Source organism: Prionailurus viverrinus, chromosome X (assembly GCF_022837055.1).
Source record: "Prionailurus viverrinus isolate Anna chromosome X, UM_Priviv_1.0, whole genome shotgun sequence".
Classification (NCBI taxonomy): Eukaryota; Metazoa; Chordata; class Mammalia; order Carnivora; family Felidae; genus Prionailurus; species Prionailurus viverrinus.
In genome coordinates, this window is record NC_062579.1 from 58,074,799 (window position 1) to 58,084,185 (window position 9,387).

The following is a 9,387-nucleotide window of genomic DNA, read 5'->3' on the forward strand; positions in this document are numbered from 1 at the left end:
AACTTTGACAAAGATTGGTATTACTTTTTCTTTAAATGTTTACTAACATTTATCAGTGAAGTCATCTGGTATACAGCTTGTGTGTGTATGTGTGTGTGTGTGTGTGTGTGTGTGTGTGTGTGTGTAAGGTTTTTATTATTGACTCAGTCCCTTTACTCAGATTTTCTATACCTTCATTTTTCAGTTTAGGTAGGCTGTGTGCCATATGAACTGAATCATGCCCCCCCCAACTTATATGTTGAAGCTCTAACCCCTAATATTACTGTGTTTGGAGCTATAACTTTTAGGAGATACTTAAAGTTAAATGATTATAATAGTGGGGCCTTAATCTGATAGGATTACTGACTTTATAAAATGAGGAAAAAGAGATCTATCTCTGTCATATGAGGACAAAACAAAAATATGGCCACATTCAAGCCAGTAAGAGAGCTCTAACTAGAACCCGACCATGCATATAACTTGATCTCAGTCTTCCAGATTCCATAAATGTAAGAAAATAAATTTATGTTGCTTAAGCCACCCAGTCTATAGTATTTTGTTATAGCAGCCTGAGCTGACAAATACAGTTAATTTCTAGGAAGTTTTACTTTCCTTTAGATTGTCCAATGCACATAATATTCTCTGGTAATTCATCTTATTTCTGTGATTTCCCCACTTTTTATCTCTGATTTTAATAATATGAATCTTCTTTTTTCTTAGTCCATGTAAGCTAATTATGTATCAATTTTGTAATCTTTTCAAAGAACCAAGTTCTATTTTTCTTGTTCTTCTCTGTTAATATCTACTCTCTTTTACCTCCATTCTAAACTTTATTATTTTCTTTCCTCTGATATTTTCAAGTTTGGTGTTTTGTTTTTTTGTATAATGTTTGTTTCAGCAGTAGAATTCAGTGATTCATCATTTACATACCACACCTAGTGCTAATCACAAGTGCCTTCCTTAGTACCTATCACCCATCTGGCCCATTTCCCATCCACCTTCCTCTGTCAACTCACATATTTTTTTTATCATTAAGAGTCTCATGTGGTTTGTTTCCCTCTCTTCTCTTCCACTCCCTTCCCATATGTTCATCTGTTTTGTTTCTTATATTCCACATATGAGTGAAATCATATGGCAATTGTCTTTATCTGATTGACTTATTTGGCTTAGCACAATACATTCTAGCTCCATCCACGTCATTGCTAATGACAAGATTTCATTCTTTTTTAATGGCTGATTAATATCTTTTATCTATCTATCTAATCTATCTACCCCATCTTCTTTATCCATTTATCAGTCCATGGACATTTGTGATCCCTCCAGAATTTGGCTGTTGTTGGTAATACTGTAATAAACATTGGGGTGCAGGTACCCCTTCAAATCTGTATTTTTGTATCATTTGGGTAATCACCTGGTAGTGTAATTGCTGGGTCTTAGGTTAGTTCCATTTTTAGTTTTCTAAGGAACATCCATACTGTTTTCCAGAGGTGCTGCACCAGTTTTCATTCCCACCAAGAGTCCAAGAGTGTTCCCCTTTCTCTGCATCCTCACCAACACCTGTTGCTTCTTGTGTTGTTAATTTTAGCCATTCTGACAAGTGTGAGTTTGTATCTCATCATAGTTTTTATTTATATTTCCCTGATGATGAGTGATGTTGATCCTTTTTTTTTTTCATACGTCTGTTAGCCATCTGGACACCTTCTTTGGAAAAGTGTCTATTCATGTCCTCTACCCATTTCTTAACTGGATTGTTTGTTTTCTAGGGTGATGAGTTTGATAAATTCTTTATAGATTTTGTATATGAATCCTTTACTTAAAATTTCATTTGCAAATATCTTCTCCCATTCCATAGACTGCCTTTTAGTTTTGTTGATTGTTTCCATCATAATACAGAAGATTTTAATCTTGATGAACTCTCAATAGTTCATGTTAACTTTTATTTCCCATGCTTTAAGCAACGTGTCTAGGAAGAAATTGTTCCATCCAAGGTCAAAAAGGTTGCAGCCTGCATTCTTCTCTATGGTTTTGATGGTTTCCTATCTCACATTTAGGTCTTCCACTCATTTTGAATTTATTTTTGTGTATGGTGTAAGAAAGTGGGCCAGTTTCATTCTTATGCATGTTGCCATCCAGTTTTCTCAAAACCATTTGTTGAAGAGACTGTCTTTTTCCATTGAAAATTCTTTCCTCCTTTGTTGAAGTATAGTTAACCATATAATGGTGGGTCCATTTCTGGATTCTCTGTTCTGTTCCATTTATCTATGTGTCTGTTTTTGTACCAGTACCATACTATGTTGATCACTACTGTTTTGTAATTAGATTGAAATCCAAACTTGTGATGCTTCCAGTTTTTTTTTTTTCTTTTTCAGGTTTGCTATGGATATATGAGGTCTTTTGTTGTTCTATACAAAATTTAGGATTGCTTGTTCTTGCACTTCAAAAAATGCTGGTAATGCTTTGATTGGGATTGCATTAAATGTGTAGATTGTTTTGGTTAGTATAAACATTTAAACAGTGTGTGTTATTCCAATCCATGAGCATGGAATGCTTTTCCATTTCTTTGTGTCCTCTATAATTCATTTCATAACTGTTCTATAGTTTTCAGAGTATAGATCTTTTAACTCTTTGGTTAGGTTTATTCTTTGTTATCTTATTGTTTTTGGTACAGTTGTAAATGACATTGGTTCCTTGATTTATTTTTCTGCTGCTTTGTTATTAGTGTATAGAAATGCAACAGATTCCTGCCCATTGATTTCACATCCTGCAACTTTGCTGAATTCATATATTAGTTCTAGTAGGTTTTAGGTGGAGTTTTTTTTTTTTTTAGGTTTTTTACATAGAGTATCATGTCATCCGCAAAGAGTGAAAGTTTGAATTTTCCTTGCTGATTTGGATGCTTTTTATTTATTTTTGTTGTCTTATTGCTGACATTAAGATTTCCAGTACTATGTTAAATACTAAAAATAAAAGTAGACATCCTTATCTTGTTACTGACCATATGGGAAAGACTCTCAGTTTTTCCCCATTGAAGATTATATTAGTTGTGGGTTATAATGTTGAATTATGTTCCATCTATCCCTACTTTCTTGAGAATTTTTATCAAGAATTGATTCTGCATTTTGTCAAATATTTTTCTGCATCTATTTAAAGGATCATATGATTCTTATCCTTTCTTTTATTAATGTGGTGCATCTCATTGATTTATTTGTGAATGTTGACCCAGGCCTGTAGCCCAGGAATAAATCCCACTTGTTAATGGTGAATAATTATTTTAATTTACATTTTAATCCAATTTGCTAATATACTCTTGAGAATTTTTGCATCCATATTCATCAAGGAATATTGGCCTGTAATTCTTTTTAGTTAGGTCTTTGATTTTGGACTCAAGATAATGCTGGATTCATAGTATGAATTTGGAAGTTTTCCTTCCATTTCTATTTTTTGGGACAGTTTTAGAAGACTTAAATATTAGCTCTTCTTTAAATGTGTGGTAGAATTCACCTAGGAAACCATCTGTCTCTGGACTTATTGTTGGGAGACTTTTGCTTACTGATTCAATGTATTTGCTGGTTATGGGTCTGTTCAACTGTTCTATTTCTTCCTGTTTCACTTTTGGTAGTTTCTGAGTTTCTTAGAATTTATCCATTTTTTCCAGATTGTCCTGTTTGTTGGCATATAATTTTTCGTAGTGTTTTCTAATAACTGTTTGTATTTCTGTGGTGTTGGTTGTGATTTCTCCTCTTTCCTTCAGGATGTTATCTATTTGGGTCCTTTCCCTTTCCTTTTTGATAAGTCTGGCTAGGGGTTTATCAAGTTTAATTCTTTCAAAGAACCAGACCTTAGTTTTCTTGATCTGTTCTACTGTGTTCTTGTTGTTGTTGTTGTTCCTATACCATTTATTTCTACTCTAACCTTTGTTATTTCCCTTCTCCTGCTGGATTTAGGTTTTATTTGCTGTTACTTTTCTAGATCCTTTAGGGGAAGGCTAGGTTGTGTATTTGAGACCTTTATTGTTCCTTGCGATAGGCCTGAATTGCAATATACTTCCTTCTTACGACTGCCTTTGCTGCGTCCCAAAAGTTTTGGACTGTCAGGTTTTCATTTTCATTTGCTTCACTGTAAATTTTTCATTTCTTCTGTGATTTCCTGGTTAACTCATTCATTCTTTAATAAGACGTTCTTTAACCTCCATGTATTTGAGGGCTTTCTTTTTTTTTCTTCTTGTGGTTGACTTCAACTTTCATAGTGTTGTGATCTGAAAATATGCATGGTGTGATCTTGATCTTCTTGTACTTATTGAGGGCTGATATTTTGACCCAGTACATGATTTATTCTGGCGAATATTCCATGTGCACTAAAAAGAATGTGTATTCTGCTTCTTTAGGATGAAGTGTCCTCAATATATCTGTTAAGTCCATCTGGTCCAGTGTGTCATTCAAAGCCATTGTTTCTTTGTTGATTTTCTGCTTAGATGATTAAAGTCCCCTACTATTATTGTATTATTATCAATGAGTTTCTTTATGTTTGTGAATAATTGATTTTTATATTTGGATACTTCAAAGTTGGGGACAAAAATGTTTACAATTGTTAGATCTTCTTGATGGATATACCCCTTAATTATAATATAATGCCATCCTTCATCTGTTACAGTCTTTGTTTTAATATGTAGTTTGTCCGATATAAGTATGGCTACTCCAGCTTTCTTGTGACCTTCATTAGCATGATAAATGATTCTCCATCCCTTCACTTTCAATGTACCAATGTCTTTAGGTCTCCTACAGCTGAAACTTTGCAGCAGTCTATGGTTGTTATATTAAGCTCCTTGTAGGGATTGTGCTGGTCTCTGGGGAAGCGGCTTGCTATTCTGATTCTCAGGCCAATTTGCACTAGTGGAGATGAGCCTGTAGGGCACAAGAGAGTGGCCTTTGGTGTAATAGCTCCATTCTCCACTTGATGGCACTGTTTAGGTCACTGGTGTTGATCAGTGCTGGTGGGCTAATGATGAAAATGGTTTCACCCAGCTCTGTAGTCTCTACAGCTTGAAGTTTACATCCTTACAAACACTTACCTTTCTTACGTCTCCCTTTCTGTCAGCTCTCTGCCTTCTTCCTGTGTTCAATTTGCCTACCAGGTGTCACCTCTGTCCAGAGTCTTATCTAAGGCACAGCTGTATTTCAAAACCTCACACTTCAGACACCCCTGTTGCTCTGACCTGCATTGATCCTCTGGGGGCGGGTGTCATCTTACTGTTGCTGGGGCCAACTTGTCCCCATAAATGTGCTACCATGTAGCTATAGCAGCTCAGAGTTTATGGTAAATCACAACACACACCTGGAGTAAGGGGTTGCTGCCCTTAGCTGGCATGTTTTTATCCTATGCAATTGAACATGGTGGCTTGATGGCACTGCCAGGTTTTTTGCCTGCAGAGAGGACATATCACCTATACCAAATGCACTCTAAGCAGGGGAACCACTTTTCCTCATGTGACCCAGGGGATATTCAAATCGTGCTGCTTACTCCCTGGCTCCACTTTGCCTCTTTTCTGAAGCACCATCAGGGACTGACCTCTGGAACTTCAGACTCTGTGCTCTGCTCTTTATAAAAATCTGACATTGAAGCCCTCTTATTTTTCTCTCATCAGTGGTTTTGAGGAACAATTTTTTCATGCAGTCCCTGTACATGTTTTCACTCTTTCTCTTTAGCTGCTTTCAGAGGGAGTGCTTTCTTTCACAAACTCTGATGCACTGTTTCTCTCTGTCATCACCCTCTCTGCAAAAACAGCTCTCTTCCCTCTGTGACACTGCAGCTCTTCTCTCCAATTCACCTTTGTGCACCGCATACCTGCCTTTTTCTCTATCTAAAATTATTCAGATTATTCTGTTAATCTTGAGATTGATTTCCCAGTTGTTCAAAAAGGTTTGATGTTGCTCTGTGTTTGAGGGAGGAGACAAACCTAGGGTCCCTTTACTACTCCACCATCTTAACTCCTCCCTCTTCCATTGTTGTTTTAATTGGTATTTAATTGATCACATATGATGTGGAACATCTTTTTATACGCTTATTTGTCATCTCTCTTTTTTATTGAGGTGTCTGTTAAGGACTGGCTCATTTTTTAGTCAGGGTATTCATTTATTTGTTGAATTTTTAAATGATTTTTCTATATATTTTGGATAACAATCCTTCATCAGATGTGTCTTTTGCAAATGTTTTCTCCCATTTTGTGGCTTGTGTTCTCATTTGTTTTTCTTAAACAAATTTCATAAATTTCATAAATTTCATAAATCAGAGGTTTTTAAATTAAATTAAGTCTAACCTATCAATTATTTGCTTTATGGACTGTGTATTTGGTGCTTATCCAAAAAGTCACCACCATACACAAAGTCACCTGGGTTTTCTCCTGTTTTATCTTCTAGGAGTGCTATAGTTTTATATTTTGTATTTAGGCCTATTATCCATCTTGAGTTAATTTTGGGAAATATGTAAGGTCTGTATTTGGATTCTTATCTGTGTGTGTGTGTGTGTGTGTGTGTATTTCCAGTTGTTCCAGCACCATTTGTTGAAATGACTATCATTATTCCATTGTACTTCTTTGCTCCTTTGTCAAAAATGAGTTCACTATAATTATGTAGGTCTATTTCTCAGCTCCTTATTCTGTTCTAGTGATTTATTTCTCTCTTCATCAAATAATGCTATACTGTATTAATTATTGTGCCTTTAGAGTAAGCTTAAAGTAATGTAGTGTCAGTCTTCTTATTTGTTCTTTTCCTGCAATATTGTGTTTGTTCTGAATCATTTAACTCTTCATATTAATCTTAGAATCAGTGTGTCAATATCCACAAAATAACTGTTGGGATTTTGATTGGGATTTTGTTGAATAGGAATAACTGACAACATGGAGTCTCCCTATCCATAAACATGAATATCTCCCTAATTTACTTAGCGTTTTGTTCATTCATCAGAGTATTGTAATTTTCCTTTTATAGATCTTTTACATTTTTTATTATATTTATACATAAGAATTTCATTTTGGGAAGTTTTAAAGTAAATATTATTGTGTATTTAATTTCAAATTCCACTTATAATTGTCAGCATATAAAAATGATTCTCTTTTGTATATCAACCTTGAACCCTGCAAACTTGAAATAACTGCTTATTAGTTCCAGATTCTTGTTGAGTTTTTTTTCCACATTGTTGACTGTCAAAGGCAGTTTTATTTCTCCATTACAAATCTGTATAATTTTTATTTCTTTCTCTTCTCCAATTATATTTGCTAGAATTCCCAGTATGATGTTGAAGATTATGAATAAAAAGATGTAAAAAAATGATAACAACATAAAACACAAAAAGGAGTAATAAATGAAGAGAGAAAAGAAAAAGAAAGAAAATTATCTTTTTTATTTTATTTAGAATGTGTTTGAACTTAAATTGCTATCAAATTAGTATAGACTACTAATTTCATTCAGATATCATATATGAACATCTTGGTAAACATACACCCAAAATCTATGACACATGCACAAAAAATAAAGGGAAAAGGCCAAAGATAATGCCATAGAAACTCATCAATCATAAAGAAAGAGAGCAAGGGAAAAAATGAATTGAGAATAACTACAATAACAACCAGAAAACAATTAATAAAATAACAATAAGCATACACTCTGATAATTATTTTAAATGTAAATGACATAAAAGCTCTGACCAAGAGATATGGGATAGTGAAATGGATAATAAAGACGTCCCATCTATATGATACCTAGAAGAAACTCACCTCAGACCTAAAAACACATTCAGACTGAAAGTGAAGGGCTAGAAAAATATTCACCATGCATATGAAAGCAAAAAAAGCTTATATAAGATATGCATACTTATATAAGATAAAATAGACTTTAAAACAAAGAATGAAACAATAGACCATAATGAGACAAATATGATATGATGATAAATTGATCAATATATGTTTTTTTAATTTTTTGTTTTATTAGTTTAGAGAGAGAAAGAGAGAACACAAGTTGGGGTTAGGGGCAGAGGTTGAGACAAAGAAAGAAAGAATCCCAAGTAGGTTCCACACTCAGCACAAAGCCAGATGCAGCGCCCGATCCCACAACCCTGGAATCATGATCTGAGCCAAAATCAAGGGTCAGATGCTCAACTAACTGAGCCACACAAGTGCCTCAATATTTTAAAAATATATATAGTTTAAACTGCAACACAGGCAAATTCCATATAAAAACAAAGGAAGTGTTGCAGAAATTAGAGGTCAGCTGACTTTGGATCTGAGGTTCATAAGTAACATAACCCAAATTCAGAGAAGAATGAAGCAGATTAGAGGCCAGCTGGAGGCTAAGTGCAGCTCTAATTGGTGTGAAGCATTCCTGAATTTGCAATTAAAGGAATCTAGTTCAAGGGGGCTCATTGTATAAAAGTTTATAATGATACAGCTTTTAAATACTGACATCAATATTAAAATGAAAACAAGTTTTACATCACAATCAAATATACAAAAGACTTAAGGAAGAGATCCTGTGTGAAAAACCAGGCACTTCAGTGAATCAAGAACTGTGTACCAGTGGTGGAAATGGAAAATTGTGTACTCCCAGTTCTCCCCCCAGGTAATTGTAATTGAACAGAGCAATGTTAAATTTGCAAAACTGTTGTGCACAAATTCTTTCCAAACCAATCCCTTCCTTCTTATGATGCCACATGGTCACCACTTATGAAGGTGCAAACTTCTTGGCTTGTGTTCAAACCTTCTCATACTGCACTCTGTTTTGGCAGTAAATCCTGTAGGCTTCTGCTTGAGTTGGGTCTGGGATATTTGGTTCATTTAGAAGGTCTTGTGTTCTTAAGATCTGCTTAATCATGATGGCTTGCCTACAGTCTATGTCTTTAAAGATGGACAGGCACAGTGTCTGATGGGTCCAAGTTGGGGTAAAACAGTGATAGTTCAAATTTGCATTGAGGGAGGTGAAGTTTAAACTAAAAGCATCTGTAGTTTAAACAAGCCCCTTTCCAATGGAGTCTCTTTCTGGAATGGCATACTCCTAGTTCATGAGGTTTATTGTGCCATTGGGATTTTTTGTTGGGACAGCAACAAAGCAAAATGGGTGGTCCTTTCTCCAGATTTTCTGCTTCTGGGTGATTCTACTTAAGGCAATCCCATATTAATCCGAAATTCCTTTTGTGTCCAAGGCCTGGTGAACAATATAGATGAGATGGTGGTGGTGATTTCTTTGTCTCAAGACTTCACCCCAAAAGCACATTCTGTGGCCAAGTGATCAATCTTAAAGAGGGTATGACAATTGTACATATCTATGCACCTAACACAGGAGTGCTTAAATATATAAAGCAAATATTAATGGACATAGAGAAATTGTTGGTAATGCAAGAAAAATAGGGGACTTTAACACT

At 34.9% G+C, this 9,387-nt stretch overlaps 1 pseudogene; it reads right to left on the minus strand.

Annotated features, from left to right (window-relative positions):
* Nucleotides 1-8,690: 8,690 nt before the first annotated feature.
* On the minus strand, nucleotides 8,691-9,140 carry LOC125156987 (SUMO-conjugating enzyme UBC9-like; annotated as a pseudogene).
* Nucleotides 9,141-9,387: the final 247 nt, after the last annotated feature.